This window comes from Mobula hypostoma, chromosome 25 (assembly GCF_963921235.1).
Source record: "Mobula hypostoma chromosome 25, sMobHyp1.1, whole genome shotgun sequence".
NCBI lineage: Eukaryota > Metazoa > Chordata > Chondrichthyes > Myliobatiformes > Myliobatidae > Mobula > Mobula hypostoma.
This window is the reverse complement of record NC_086121.1, coordinates 37,068,784-37,085,201: the sequence shown is the minus strand read 5'-3', so window position 1 is coordinate 37,085,201 and position 16,418 is coordinate 37,068,784. Positions and strand designations below refer to the sequence as shown.

At 41.1% G+C, this 16,418-nt stretch overlaps 1 long non-coding RNA gene across 3 annotated transcripts in view; it reads right to left on the bottom strand.

The window, feature by feature from the left end:
* Positions 1-477: 477 nt before the first annotated feature.
* Positions 478-16,418, bottom strand: part of LOC134337734 (uncharacterized) — a 103,715-nt gene continuing 87,774 nt past the window's right edge. For 2 of the 3 annotated variants that reach the window (XR_010016053.1, XR_010016052.1), the window contains exons 6-7: positions 5,116-5,675; positions 478-2,224 (exon numbers count right to left, since the gene is read on the bottom strand). This is a non-coding gene — a long non-coding RNA (uncharacterized LOC134337734). The remainder of the gene's footprint in view (positions 2,225-5,115; positions 5,676-16,418) is intronic. The other variant, XR_010016054.1, reaches the window with a different exon arrangement.

Genomic DNA, 16,418 nt, shown 5'->3' with positions numbered 1-16,418 from the left:
TCAATGACCTGGAGAGCTATGCCAGTTGGAGTCAGGGCTTTATGCTTTGGCTCCTGGTAGGGTCACCCATGCCAAACTGGTCAAAGGATACAGGCCAGTCTAAGAGTGGAGCATTGGTCATTCAGGTTTGGGGTGTTCAGCTCAGGGCCAACAACCCTGACTGGTCAAGCAAAACTGTTATGAAAACAGCAATGAAGAATCCTCTACATCTGAGTGCAAAAGCATTCCTGAGTCTCCACCCAGGCCTTACATGATTGACAGCAGGAAACTGGAGAGGAGCTACTGACACAAGGAAGGAAACCGCAAATGTCGCCAGAGATGGAGGAGCTTCATTGCTGCCCTAAACACCAGCAGCGTAATGGGCAAAAGTAGAATCAACAAGTACAGTGCAAGGATAAAAAATTAAATAATAACAAAAAGAAGTAACTTGTACAAAGAAAAATAATAAAGAGGTAGTAACACACACAAATCCAACAGGTCAGACAGCACTTATGCAGTGAAATGAACAGTTAATATTTTGGACTGAGATCTTTCTTCAGTTCTGGAAAGGAAGGGGGCAGAGCCAGAATAAAAAAGGTTGGGGGAAGGGAAGGGAAGGAGCACAGTCTGGCAAATGATAGGTTAGCCAGGTGAAGGGGCAAAATGGGCAGGTGGAAGAGGATGAATGGGAAATCCAAGTGAATAATGAGGTAGTGTGCATGAGCTTAGGGACCATTCAGAAATGTGATGGTAGAGGGGAGGAACTTGTGGCTCCTGTATCTCCTCCCTGATGATAGTAACAAGAACAGGCTATGTTGAGGATGGTGAATCTCCTTAATGACAGATGGGCTCCTGATGGAACTGGCTTAGTCATTGCCCCAGAATGAAATAAGACAAGAACGAGCACACAATAAACTCTATCTACTCCACGGAGCAGCACTGTGAACAACACACACAAGACCCCAATATAACTTTTATTTAAAAATAAACTTCATACTCACAAAAGGTTGTCACATTGACAGGTGCCAAACAATAATTAGCATGGTCATTCTGTCAGAAGTCTCAAAGCAGGTAGTCATGGTAGAAGTGACAGTTCCTTTGGAAGACTGGATTGAGTGCAGGAAGCCAGATACCAGGAGCTAGTAGACCAGTGCCAGAGGAAGAGGTGGGGGGGGGGTCACAATGTGAGCCAATAGGAATGGCGTGTAGAGGTTTTCTGGCTGCTCATTGGGCAGGGCTTAGTCTTTCCTCGGCATTATGGGGGCTGCAAAGAAAAGATCCATTAGGACCATCACTGAGGCTGCTGAGTGAGCCTCCATGATGGATTAAGAGGTGCAAGCAATGGACAAATACTGCCTGGATGCAATCCAGGGTCAGATCAACCCTAGTTGGGTCACCCTAGTGAGAGCATCTGATATTGAAAGACCCAAAACATCTGATGACCTAGGTTACATCACTGACGATGTGACACAACACATCCTAGTATGTATCTCAGCATGAACGAAATATGAGGTGCTGAACTTACATCAGTCAATGTTCAACAATTAACATAACGGATTGGCATCTGTTAGCTCATATCAGAGAGATTTTCAGAGTGAGGAATAAATCTAGCACTGAGGTGGAACCTGTCTCTTTACATTGATTTCTTCTCAGGGGAATTTTCCAACCTGAAGTTGTCAGAATGTCTGCACATCTTCATGGAATGCCTGAAACCCACTGTAATTGGCATCTTTGAGGAGGTATTGGCTTGCCTAATGAGAAAATCCATGACTGACTGGACAAACTGAGAGATCTTCATCAGAATCAGACTCAGATCTCTTAACAGTGATTTCGAAGAGATGAAATTTGTTGTTTTGCGACTGCAGTACAGTGTGAAGGCACAAAATTATGATGACATACAAAAACACATAGCACCATACAAAGAATTGACAGGGTGGTATTCATGTGTTCATGGACCGTTCTGAAACCTGATTGCGAAGGGGTAGAAGCTGCTGCAGAATTGTTGAGTGTGGGTCTTCAGGCTCCTGATGGTAGTAATAAAAAGAGTACGTATCCTGATAGTGAGTGTCTTAGTGATGGAGGCCCCTTTCTTGTGAGACTCCATCTCTTGAAAATTTCCTTGACGATGAGAGGGCCTCTGCCCATGATGAAGATGACTGAGTCTACAACCCTCTGTAACCTCTTGTAATCCTGGTTATTGGAGCCAGGCTGTGATACAGCAAGTCGGAATGCTCTCCAGCTACATCTGTCGAAATAAGTAAGAGTCCTTGGTGACATATTGATACTGTGATGCGGTTAACTACAAACATAAGGTGTTCAAAAGGAAAATCAAGGTACCTCTTATGTAGGCAAGCTAGACCACTTAGTAAACTTCTCCCTCCAGCTACTGTTCTTCACTTGTGCCATCAAGAGGCACTTTGGACCTGCCTTCTACATACTCCTTCAAACACCATTCCTCAAAGGAAATGAGAGAGCTATATACAGTATGAACAGGAAGGCAGAGGTCCAACAGGAAACTTAGCAATATAGAGCAAAATAATTCAATGTTGTCCTCATATTCCCTGATTCTTCTAACTTAAGGACATTGCTTAACTTCTTGAACATATTTAATTTAAATTTTCCCTCCCCCTCCCCTCTTCTTCTATTCCTGACTCTGGTCTCTTACCTCTTCTCACCTGCCTGTCACTTCCTTCCTCCTTCTCTTTCTCTTGTGTCTCCTCTCCTCTCAGATTCCTTCTTCTACAGCCCTTTACCTTCCCCACTCACTTGGCTTCACCTTTCACCTTCCAGCTAGCCTCTTTCCACTGCCCCCACTTTTTCATTCTGGCATCTTCCCCATTCCTTCTCAGTCCTGAAGTAGGGTCTCAGACTGAAAGGACAACTTAATTTCCATAGATGTTGCCTGGTCTGCTGAGTTCCTCTAGCATTTTGAGTGTGTTGCTCTGCATTTCCAGCATCTGTAGACTTTCTCATGTTTATATTTAAAGATTTGGCTTTCACAGGTTCACCACTCCTTGACAGATGAAATTTATCCTCATGTTGGTATTCAATTGTTTACTCAATCTTACACCGTCTTCACCACATCTGCACTACCCAGCCGCTGGGAACATCTTTCCTGCACCTAATTACAGGAACAACTATTGTTCAAAGAACCAATCTTATTTACTAGAATGAGCAAGGGAGAAGGAAAAAATAAGCTATGAGAAGATTTAATGTCAGAGCGCTAATGAGGGATGGAGTTCCAGTGGGAAGGACTGAAATGCACAGATGCTCTGCTGGCATTAGTAGAAGGAAAAAAAATGCAAAGGCAACTGGCCAGCAGTGGATGAAAGGGTTTTGCCTGTCAAATCCCAAAGATTAAAACCATATTATTTTTCAGAAAAATTATATTATTATTCAATTAAGAACACAAAACAGAACTTGTGGATGCTACTCCTGGGAAATCAAAGCTTGTATCTGTGCAATAATTAGTAACCAATGAGACAAAAAAAGATGCATGGAGATGGAAAAAATGATACCTTAAAGATGCAGATGGAAATATAATGTAATTGTTGTTTAGGTGAAGCCATTTGTCTTTGAGACTTGGATTCCAAACCACCTCTGATCATAAATCTTCTGCAACCAGTTCTCCTAAATTCAGTGGGCAAATCTCCATCTGAAATTTGCTCAGCAGATTAATGTGAGGCTCAGTTGTAGGAACATGGGCTGCACCTTGTAGCTCCTCTGGGTGAGCAAGGCACCTTCAAGGTTCACTTCCACTGTCCTTTCCAAACAGCAGAAAAAAATCAAACTATGGTTTTAAATATTAAATTATTCATAAAAGCTTCAAAATTAGAAATTAGTCATCAATATGTGTAAGATAAGTCAGTGGTACAGCTTGTCCCTAAATAACAAACAGGCTCCCCTTTTACAAACTTGATTTTTTAGAAGCTGATTTTTTTCCATAAGTTAGAAATCACATTAAAACCACTCGCAAACACAGTAAAATCTGCAGAAGTTGGAACTCCAAAGCAACACTCACAAAATGTTAGAAGAACTCAGCAGGCCAGGCAACATCTATGGAAAGAGTAAACATCAATGTTCTGAGCCGAGATCCCTCATCAGGACTCTGTAGGCATCCATTAGTCTCATGAGACCACGGATTTGCACCTTGGAAGGTTTCCAGGGCGCAGGCCTGGGAAAGTTTGTATGGAAGATCAGCAGTTGGCTATGCTGCAAGTCTCCCCTCTCCACACCATTGATGTCCAAGGGAAGGGCATTAGGACCCATACAGCTTGGCACTGGTGTCGTCGCAGAGCAATGTGTGGTTAAGTGCCTTGCTCAAGGGCACACACGCTGCCTCAGCCGAGACTCGAACCAGCCACCTTCAAATCACTAGATGAACACCTTAACCACTTGGCCACGCGCCAACACATCAGGACTCAATATAGAGTTAAAACCACTCAGTAAGATAACCACAGCTCCATATACTGGAATGAATGTCATCCAAAACACATAAGACTATTAAGAAAGAGCAATTTGTGTAAGTTAAGAGAGAAAGGAAACTAGTTCTTTTATTTGTAAGAACAAGTGCAGGTATGTACATTGGACTTGTAAATTTAATAATATTATGGGAGCTCGTTCATAAGTATGATGTCCATAAGTTGGTTGTTTGTAAACTGGGAGTAAACTGAGTAACTTTCAGTAAGGTTAGAAGAATGAAACTTATTTTTTTAACAATGGATTGTGCCCATTTAAATGTATCAGATTCAGCTGGTGTAAAGCTGAGGACTTTCAAATTAGCCCAGTCAGGAACTCTGCATATTCCACTATCAGAACCTCAGCTGATTTCATGCTTCTATGTGGATTTGTACTGTGATGGGTGGCAGACTGGAAGGTGTTTCCAGTTGTCAGTATATGACAGGAGGAGTGCTGCAGAGGAGTGCTCTCGTCACAACTATACTTCCAGTTCTGAAGTGGCGATGTTTGCTGACGTACGCACAATTTTCAATTCTATTTGCAGCAGCTCAGCACCGAGCCAGTCCACACTTGCATGCAACAAAGACTAGACAACATTCAGAGATGGGTTGGCTGACAGTGGTAAGTAGCATTTGTGCCATAAGTTTCCAACTAATGATCAACTTCTACCAAACCTACCTTTGACATTCAATTGCTGAGATCCCCAGCATCAATATGTAGGGTTGCTGCTGACCAGAAATCTCGAACCAGCTATGTAAATATTATGGCGCTCCATGATGATGTCATACACTGTGTCAGAGTCTGGTGCAATACATGATTCATCTCCTGACAATTAAAATAAGGGACAAGTCAGGAGGTCCACTGCTCTGCCTAGATGCAACTCTCAAGAACCTCAAAACCATAAAGTACAAAGCATCCCTCTTAAAATGGCATCCTCCCACTGAGAGACAACTTGACCCTCCATGACAATTTGGAGATAGATAAATGTTAGAAAGATCAAGGAATTGAGTGTTCTGGGGAACAGGCACAGAAGAGAAGTAGAGCCCAGCATAGATCAACTGCGATCCTGTTGAATGGTGGATCTGATGGTCTTCTCCTGCTTCTATTACATTGTGTCCTTGTGTTCTCCCTTGCTTGCATTAACTTTACACAGGTGGATGGATTCAAGCATTCTGAAGATGGGAGATGAGGCATACCAAGACACCGGTGATGATTGGACATAATCAAGCTGCAGTTCCCTGAAAACCACATAACATTGAATTGATATTCAGAGACACTTAAAAATAATTTAACAATTTAAATAATTTTCAAAGTATGAAATAAGGAATTTATTAAAAACACTGAAGTAAACTAAATAGGAAAAGAGAAGGATGTTTCACTGCTAATGTCTAGATTGGGTCTCCACATTCAAATGACTGAGAGAACATAGAACATAGAACAATGCAGAACAGGAACAGACCTGTTGACCCATGAAAGTATGTCAAACTAATTAAACTAGTAATTAACTACTTAATTAAATGAATGTCTTCTCGCTACACAAGGAATGTGTACCCCCATTCTCTATATATTTATATTTTGTAGCCTGGGGAAAAGTACACACTCAGGACAACAAATACTTTTTCGGGTTTTAATTCCTTGATCTGTTTTAGATGTTCAAGTGCCAGAAGAGGGTCGCAGAGCAAAACGAACGAATTTACGACCAGTTCTTGCCGTTACAATCTCAGTTTAACTTTCGAACCACACCCTTGTGTATGGACAGAATTGTGTATGCAGTATAAAAAATACCAGAATTAATACGGTACTAATACAGTAGTGGCAATCCTGAAGGAACACAATACAAACAACATTAGAATCCCACCCATCCTGCATCTTATACATAACAGCAAAAAATCTAAGCAAATACATCTCCTCTAAGACATACACACGTGATGAACTTCCGAACAGAGACTAAGCATTCACGTTACACAGTTAAATGCACAATCAGTCCTGATACAATAAAGTTAGACAAAAGGTACACTTTGGCACAACTTTTACAAGATATTGTCTGGTAGTTAAATTACAGGAAGACTGACCTACCTGGCTGGTGAGGAATTTTGCCTAAGCCACACGATCCAGCGTTGAGTCACTTACTCGAGAAAATCTAAAGCATCCACATGTAAAACATGCCAAACTAACAATATTCTCAATTCGCCAACAAGAATAAACTAATTCACATGGATATTGTCAATTAACGCTCACTTTTCCTCACCATGCCCAGCACACTCTAGGAGGAACCCAATTCCAACGCCCTACCACGTCTTCAGCAGAAAGTAAAATGGTCTCCCCACTATCCTGCCCGTGCATAATGAAATCTCCGTCTCCTCTTAAAGGAACAGGCAACTATTCTGCATTACTCAGATGGATGCCTAAGTACACTTTTAACGATACTGAGTAAGATCTGACAGTCACCTGGTTACATATATGCTTAGCTAAGTGCCTCTGAAGTATGTCTGTTGTATTTGCCTTCATCACCACTGCTGGCACCCACCACTTTTTGAAAAAAAACTTTCCCCAATATCTACCTTGAACATTCCTCTTCTCACCTTAAATGCACATCACTTAGAATTACAAATTTCAACCTTGGGATAAAGACACCAGCTGTCTAACTATTCTTTTCATAAACCTCTATCAGATATTCCCTCAACTTCTGCTGTTTCAATGAAAATCACCCAAGTTTATCCAGCATCTTCTTATAGTACATGCCCTCTAATCTAGACAGCATCCTTGTAATCCTCCTCTACACTCTTTCCAAATCCTTTATATCATTCCTATCATAGGATGACATGAATTTTGAAATTAATGTAATACTCCAATTGAGTTTTAATTATAGTTTGTAAAGTTGAATCATAATGATTAGATGTACTTGATTAGCTAAGTGAGCTGGTTGAGGTAGACAACTATATTTATGAATCTAATAGAAAAGTGGCATAAATCAGCAAGCAATTTGTTATTCTGTGTACCTCACCAAACTACTGGATTAACTAATTTCAAAGTCAAGTTTATTGTCATATGCATAAGTATAGGTATGCTCAGATGAAAAGAGAAACTTACAGGCGGGAACATCAGAAACACAGAACATCATATAAGCAGCGTTCATTGAAAAATAAATCAAACTTAAATTATAGACTGTCTTTGCAAGAAAAAACGGCAATTATATCAAAGAAATCAAAGTTTATTTTAATGCCACGTGATCAGTGTGGTCACAGTTTTGATTAACAACAGTAATGAGAATTAAGCTGGTCAGTTCAAGAACCAACTGGTTGAAGGAGAAGAAGTAGCTGTTCCTGAACCTGTTGATGTTGAACTTCAGGCTTCCGTACCTATTGTCTGATGGAAGATCTGAGATGATGCATGGCCTGGATGGTGGGGACCTTTGATGATGTATGTTACAAGAAGTACAAGAGCTACAAGATGTCCAGGTATGATCTCCAGAGAATAAAGTGGCAACTCCGATCTAAACTTGAAGTATGCTCAACAGTTGTCACAGGACTTGAATGCTATCACCTCTTATGAAGTTAAATCAAGTGACATTAGGCGACAGTGGGTCTTTGCTTCTAGGTGAGCTCAATGCCCTCTGTACTCACTTTAAACATCCAAATATGGAGGAAACATCATGAACTCCCACAGCCTCCAACAATTATGTGTTTTCAGTCTTTTGCCTAGACGCAATACCTGGCCATGTACTAAAGCCCTGTGGTGATCTGTGTCTGGACTGTTCACAAAGACCTTTAACCTCTCGATTCGGCAGACTGAGGTACCCACCTGCTTCATGCAGCCATCACTTAAAATGTTGCCTAAGAAGAATGTAGTAACCAGCCTCAATGACTATCATCCAGTAGCACTTACATCTACAGTGATGAAGTGTTCTGAAAGGTTGGTAATGAAACACATCAACTCCTGCCTAAGAAGCATCTTGGATCTGCTCCAATTAACCTTCTGGAGCAACAGATCCACAACAGTTGCCTTCTCCTTGGCTCTTCACTCAACCCCGGAACCTCTGTACAGCAAAGGTGCATACATCAGAATGCCCTTTATTGACTACAGCTCAGCACTCCATACTATAATTCCCTCAAAACCAGTCTATAAGCTTCACAGTCTTGGTCTCAATATCTCCTTGTGCAATTAGATCCTCAATTTTCTCATTTGCAGAATCCAGTCAGTTTGGATTGGCAACAAAATCTCCATCAGTACAGGTGCACCACAAGACTGTGTGCTTAGCCTCCTGCTCTGCTCATTTCACATTATGACAATGTGGCTAAGCAGAGCTCTAGTGCCATGTTCAACTCTGGTCATGACACCACTGACCTAGGCCAAATCAAAGGTAGTGATGAATCAGAATATAGGAGGGAGATTAAAAACCTTTCTGAGTGGTGCCATAACTACAACCTCTTTCTTATTCAATATCAAATAGACCAAGGAGCTAATTATTGACTTCAGGAGGAGGAAACCAGAAGTCCATAATCCAGGCCCCATCGGAAGATCAGAGATGGAGAGGGTCAGCAAATTTAAATTCCTCAGTGCTAACATTTCGGAGGACCTGTCCTGGGCCCAGCACATAAAGGCAATGACAAAGAAAGCACAGCAGTGCCTCTTATTTAGGAGTTTGCAAAAATTTGGCATGACATCTAAAACATTGCTGTAGATGTGTGGAGAGTATATTGACCAGCTGCATCATGACCAATGCCCTCGAACAGAAAATCCTACAAAAAGTAGTGGTTACGGCCCAGTCCATCGTGGTCAAAGTCCTCCCCAACATTGATCATATCTACATTAAGCGTTGTTGTATGAAAACAGCATCCATTATCAATGACTCCCAGCACCCAAGTCATTCTCACTTCTTGCTCCTGCCATCAGAAAAAAGGGTACAGGAGCCTGTCTCACACTACCAGCTTCAGGAACGGTTGTTGCCTCAACGATCAGGGTCTTGAACAAAAAGGGATAAGTTCACCTGCCCATCATTGAAATGTTCCCATAACATATGGACTCACTTTTAAGGACTCTTCATCTCATGTTCTCAATATTTATAGCTTACAGCCACAGAAAAATACAGTGCAGAAACAGGCCCTTTGATCCATCTAGTCTGTGCTAAAGCATTTAACCTGTCTACTCCCATAGACCTGCTCCATGACCATAGCCCTCCCTACCCCTATCATCCAAGTACCTACGCAAACTTCGCTTAAATATTGAAATAGTTTATTATTATTATTTTCTTTATTTATTTGCACAGTTTGTTGTCTTTTGCACACTGTTGAATACCCAAGTTGATGCTGTCTTTCATTGGTTCTATTATAGTTATTATTCTATTATTGATTTATTGAGCATCCCTGCAAGAAAATGAATCTCAGGGTTGTATATGATGATAGATGTATTTTGATAATAAGTTTACTTTGAACTTTGAATATATGACTTGCATATGCCAGAAGAATGGATTTATACACCATGGTGGTGACTGTATTAAACTTAATTGCTGATATCTCAGAAAATTCTGCACTGATAATTACCATACCCTGCAATCACAGTAGAACTTGTTCTAAACTGCGAACTAGTATGACTAGTTGTGCATTATTGCAACATGAAAGTGTTCTTCAATTGAATTAAAAGCATGTCATGGAGCATGTGTCATATGCTAAAGAAATATGTATAGGCATGAGGCACTATCATCTTGAGACACATATTCAATTCACAAAATGACAACAGATGGCTTACAAGCTGCTAATTGTCAAGTGCCTTAGTTTTGCGAACCATTCATTCTAAAGAGTTTAAAAATGATTCTGTTCCCTTCTTTGAAAGAGCTAAAGGGACATTGTGTTCTAGTGAGGAAGTAAACTTCAACCCAAGAATAAATCAAGCCATGATCTTGTCTCATGTCAGAACAGGGCTGACCCCACTTCTGCTTTCTAATATTTTTATGGTTTTAATTAATCTTGACGTTAAATAAACCTTGGGTGATATTCTAAAGGGGCAAAATCATTATGAATAACTTCCCAGTTTACAAAACAAGGTATTCTCTGATGTGTCAAGAAATATGAGTATAAGAAATAAAGTGTTTGAGCTTGAGGCTCAGTTGGAAATTAGCAAGTATGATGTTGTGGGAATAACAGAGCCATGGCTGCAAGAGGACCGGGGCTGGAAAATGAATATTCAAGAATATACATCCTATCGAAAGGACAGACAGGTTGGCACAGGGGGTGGGGTGGCTCTGTTGGTGAGGAATGAAATTCAGTCACTTGCGAGGGGGGATATAGAACCAGGAGATGTAGAGTCAGTATGGATAGAACTGAGAAACTGTAAGGGCAAAAAGACCCTGATGGGAGTTATCTACAGGCCCCCAAACAGTAGCCTGGATATAGGGTGCAAGTTAAATCAAGAGTTAAAATTGGCATTTCGCAAAGGTAATTCTACGGTTGTTATGGGGGATTTTAACATGCAGGTAGACTGGGAAAATCAGTTTGGTACTGGACCCCAAGAAAGGGAGTTTGTGGAATGCCTCAGAGATGGATTCTTAGAGCAGCTTGTATTAGAGCCTACCAGGGAGAAGGCAATTCTGGATTTAGTGTTGTGTAATGAGCCAGATTTGATAAGGGAACTCGAGGTAAAGGAGCCATTAGGAGGTAGTGACCATAATATGATGTTTTAATCTACAATTTGAGAGGGAGAAGGGAAAATCAGAAGTGTCGGTATTACAGTTGAACAAAGGGGACTATAGACACATGAGGGAGGAGCTAGCAAAAGTTGACTGGAAAGATACCCTAGCAGGGATGACAGTGGAACAACAATGGCAGGTATTTCTGGGAATAATACAGAAGATGCAGGATCAGTTCATTCCAAAGAGGAAGCAAGGTTCTAAGGGGAGTAAGGGGCGACTGTGGATGACAAGGGAAGTCAAGGACAGTATAAAAATAAAAGAGAGGAAGTATAACATAGCAAGGATGAGTGGGAAGCCAGAGGATTGGGAGACTTTTAAGGAGCAACAGAAGATAACTAAAAAGGCAATATGGGGGGAAAAGATGAGGTACAAAGGTAAGCTAGCCAAAAATATAAAGGAGGGTAGTAAAAGCTTCTTTAGGTATGTGAAGAAGAAAAAATTAGTTAGGACCAAAGATGGGCCCTTGAAGACAGAAACGGGTGAAATTATTATGGGGAACAAGGAAATGGCAGATTAACTGAACAGGTACTTTGGATCTGTCTTCACTAGGGAAGACACAAACAATCTCCCAGATGTAATAGTGGCCAGAGGACCTAGGGTAACAGAGGAACTGAAGTAAATTTGCATCAGGCACAAAATGGTGTTTGGTAAACTGATGGGACTGAAGGTATAAAGCCCCAGGGCCTGATGGTCTGCATCCCAGGGTACTTAAGGAGGTGGCTCTAGAAATCGTGGACGCATTGATAATCATTTTCCAATGTTCTATAGATTCAGGATCAGTTACTGCAGATTGGAGGGTAGCTAATGTTATCCCACTTTTTAATGAAAGGAGGGAGAGAGAAAACAGGCAATTATAGACCAGTTAGTCTGACATCAGTAGTGGGGAAGATACTGGAATCAATTATAAAAGATGTAATAGCGGCATATTTGGATAGCAGTGGCAGGATAGGTCCGAGTCAGCATGGATTTATGAAGGGGAAATCATGCTTGACTAATCTTCTGGAATTTTTTGAGAATGTGACTATGAAAACGGACATGGGAAAGCCAGTGGATGTAGTGTACCTGGACTTTCAGAAAGCCTTTGATAAGGTCCCACATAGGAGGTTAGTGTGCAAAATTAGAGCAAATGGTATTGGGGGTAGTGTACTGACATGGATAGAAAATTAGTTGGCAGACAGGAAACAAAGAGTAGGGATTAATGGGTCCTTTACAGAATGGCAGGCAGTGACTAGTGGGGTACCGCAAGGCTCGGTGCTGGGACCGCAGCTATTTACAATATACATTAATGATTTAGATGTAGGGATTAAAAGTAACATTAGAAAATTTTCAGATGACACAAAGCTGGTTGGCAGTGTGAAATGTGAGGAGGATGTTATGAGAATGCAGGTTGACTTGGACAGGTTGGGTGAGTGGGCAGATGCATGGCAGATGCAGTTTAATGTGGATAAATGTGAGGTTATCCACTTTGGTGGCAAGAACAGGAAGGCAGATTATTATCTAAATAGAGTCAAGTTGGGAAAAGGGGAAGTACAATGAGATCTAGGTGTCCTTGTTCATCAGTCACTGAAAGTAAGCATGCAGCTACAGCAGGCAGTGAAGAAAGCTAATGGTATGCTGGTCTTCATAACAAGGGGAATTGAGTATAGGAGCAAAGAGGTCCTTCTGCAACTGTACAGGGCCCTGGTCAGACAACACCTGGAATATTGTGTACAGTTTTGGTCTCCAAATTTGAGGAAGGACATTCTAGCTATTGAGGGAGTGCAGTGTAGGTTCACGAGGTTAATTCCCAGGATGGAGGGACTGTCATATGTTGAAAGATTGGAGCGACTGGGGTTGTATACACTGGAATTTAAAAGGATGAGAGGGGATCTGATTGAAACATATAAGATTATTTAGGGATTGGACACACTGGAGGCAGGAAACATGTTCCCGATGTTGGGGGAGTCCAGAACCAAAGGCCACAGTTTAAGAATAAGGGGTAGACAATTTAGAACAGAGTTGAGGAAAAACTTCTTCACACAGAGGGTTGTGGTTCTGTGGAATGCACGGCCTCAGAAGGCAGTGGAGGCCAATTCTCTGGATTCTTTCAAAAAAGAGTTAGATAGAGCCCTTAAAGATAGTGGAGTGAAGGGATATGGGGATAAGGCAGGAAAAGGGTACTGATTGTGGATGATCAGCTATGATGACAGTGAATGTTGGTGCTGGTTCGAAGGGCTGAATGGCCTACTCCTGCACCTATTGTCTATTGTCCATTGTGTATTGTGTCATAAGATCCACCAGAACAGGGCAATGAGACGAATTATAAAAAAATTATCGTAAGTTCCCATGTGCTTCAAAAGGGCAACGATTATACCAATGCCCAAGAAGAGTAGTGTGAGCTGTCTCAATGACTGTCATACAGGTGATGAAATGCTTTGAGAGGTTGGTCATAGCAAGAATTAATTCTTGTCCGCAGTAAGGACCTGGACCCACTGCAATTTGCCTATCGCAACAACAGGTGTACAGCAGACACAATCTCAATAGTTCTTCAAGTCGCCTTAGGTCACCTGAACAATACAAACACCTATGTCAGGATATTGTTCACTGACTACAGCTCAGTGTTTCTAAATAGACCTTGAACCCATGAACACTACCTCACTTTTTTTCCATTTTTGCATTATTTTTAATCTATCATATATATATATATATATATATATATATATATATAGTATATAGTACATAGAGTATATAGCATGTAGTGTATATATATATATGTGTGTGTGTGAGTGTGTGTGTATACACACATGCACTGTAATTAATTTTTTTTTATATGTAACATGTATTGTATTGTACTGCTGCCAGTAAGTTAACACATTTCACAACATATGCCAGTGATATTAAACCCGATTCTGAATTAAAGAGTCTTGCCATCAATTTTATGATGCCTCACAACATCACTATTGCTATTTTAACCTGATATTAAAGTGAAGTGTAATTAGCTCCAATTGTCCTTGTAGATGAAGTGCACTTAGAAGTTATTGCTATTGTCTCGCAAAGCACAGAGGAAATATGATCTGCCTTAACAACTATCATCCAGTAGCATTCACATCTACAGTGATGGAGTGCTTTGAGAGTTTGGTTTTGGCTAGAATAGATAGTTCCTACTATCTGAGCAGGAACTTGGACCCACTGTAATTTGCCTATCACCACAATAGGTTTACTGCGGATGCAATCTCATTGATTTTTCACTCAACCTTGAGTCACCTGGGCAATGCCAATACCTACATCAGGATGCTGTTTACTGACAACAGTTGAGCGTTTAATACAATCATTTCTACAGTTCTGATCGGAACCTGGTCTTCTGTACCTCCCTCTGCAATTGGATCCTTAACTTCCTAACTGGAAGACCACAATCTGTGCAGACAGAAATAACATCTCCACCACACTGACAACCAAGAATAGCACACCTCAGGGATGAGTGCTTGGCCCTTGCTCTACTCTCTCTACACCCATGACTGTGTGGCTAGGCACAGCTCAAATGCCATCTATAACTTGGCTGATGATATAACCATTGTTGGCAGAATCTCAGATGGTAATGTGATGGCATACAGGAGTGAGATATTCCAGCTGGTTGAGTGGTGTCACAGTAGAACCCTTGCACTCAACAACAACTAAGACCAAAGAGCTGATTATGGGCTTCAGAAAGCGTAAGATGAGGGGCTCCACATCTGTTCTCTTAGAGAAATCAGCAGTGAGCAATTTCAAGTTCGTCTGTGTCAATATTTCTGAGGATCTAACCTGGACAGAACATATTGATGCAGCTATAAGAAGGCAAGACAGTCGCAATATTTCATTCCGAGTTTGAGGAGATTTTGTATGTCACCTAAAACACTCACATGGAAAGCATTTTAACTGGCTGCATCACTATCTGATGTGGAGGGAGGGCTACTGCACAGGATCAAAGTAAGCTGCAGAGACTTAATCAAGTCCATCTTGGACATTAGACTCCCTAGTATCCAGGACATCTTCAAGGAGCAATGCCTCAAAAATACGGCATCCATCATTAAAGACCTCCATCACCAGGGCATGCCCTCTTCTCATTGCTACAATCAGGAAGGAGGTACAGAGGCCTGAAGGCACCCACTCAATGATTCAGCAACTTTTTCACCTCTGCCTTCAGATTTCTGAATGGACATTGAACCCATGAACGCTACCTCACTACTTTTTTTGTTGCTGTATTAAACCTGATTCTGATTCTTATTATTCTTGAATTATAAGAATAATTCAATATCCGCATCCCCTTATCAAAGGCTTTGCAAATGATGAGAATATTTTAGGACCTTTTCATGACAGACTGATTTCTCTTCTATCAGCTCACTCACAATTTTTCACACCATGTACATTGTAATAAGGTCTGAGCTTTTCTCAATCTTGGGCTGTGATTAAATTGTATTGCCTGACTTCATTTACACACCACCTTTTCAAATAACTCAATTCTGAGTAATTATTTTGGATTTGTTTTCTGAGTAAAAGACACAAAGGCCATTAAGATGAATAATCAAAGGTTCTAGCTCAAGAATCCATTCAGCATGGATGAATTGTGCTGAGGAACATCTTTCCATGCTGTTTAATTCTGGGACTCTATGCCTGAGCTAATGAGACTGAAGGTTGACAAGTCACTAAATTTGTTCATTCAGGCCCTTGAAATAAATGTCGGCAGATATAGTGGGCATGAAGGTGCAGCAGTTCTAGAGGATTGGAAAATTGGAAATGTAATGCCATTATTGAAAGAAAGAAGGGGCATGAAAAACCATTGGGTATTTGACCCTGTCATCTGTCATTGGGAAGATGCTGGAATCCATTATTATGAAGGTAATAAGACACTTAGAAAATCATAAGACCAAGAGATGCCATGGTTTTATGAAAAGAGAATCGTGTTTCACAAATTTATTGGAGACATTTGAAGTGACAGATTCATAGAGCATAGAATCATGCCCTTTGACCCATCATGTCTACTTGTGTCACCACTCTCAACCAGGCCAGGCCAGCTTGAAGAAGGCTCTGAACAACTACCACCAGCGCATCCCCTGTGGAATCAGAGGAGCCAACAAACTTGACCACTATTATAACACCATGAAGAACGCTTATTCTGCCATCCCACGCCCACACTTTGGAAAGTCTGATCACTGGGTTGTACTTTGAATCCCAGTATGTAGGCAGAGACTAAAGACCACAACACCAGTAGTGAGGGCCAAGAAGGTATGGTCAAGGGAGGCAAAGGACTGCTTATCGAACTACTTTGAGTCAGGGGACTGGC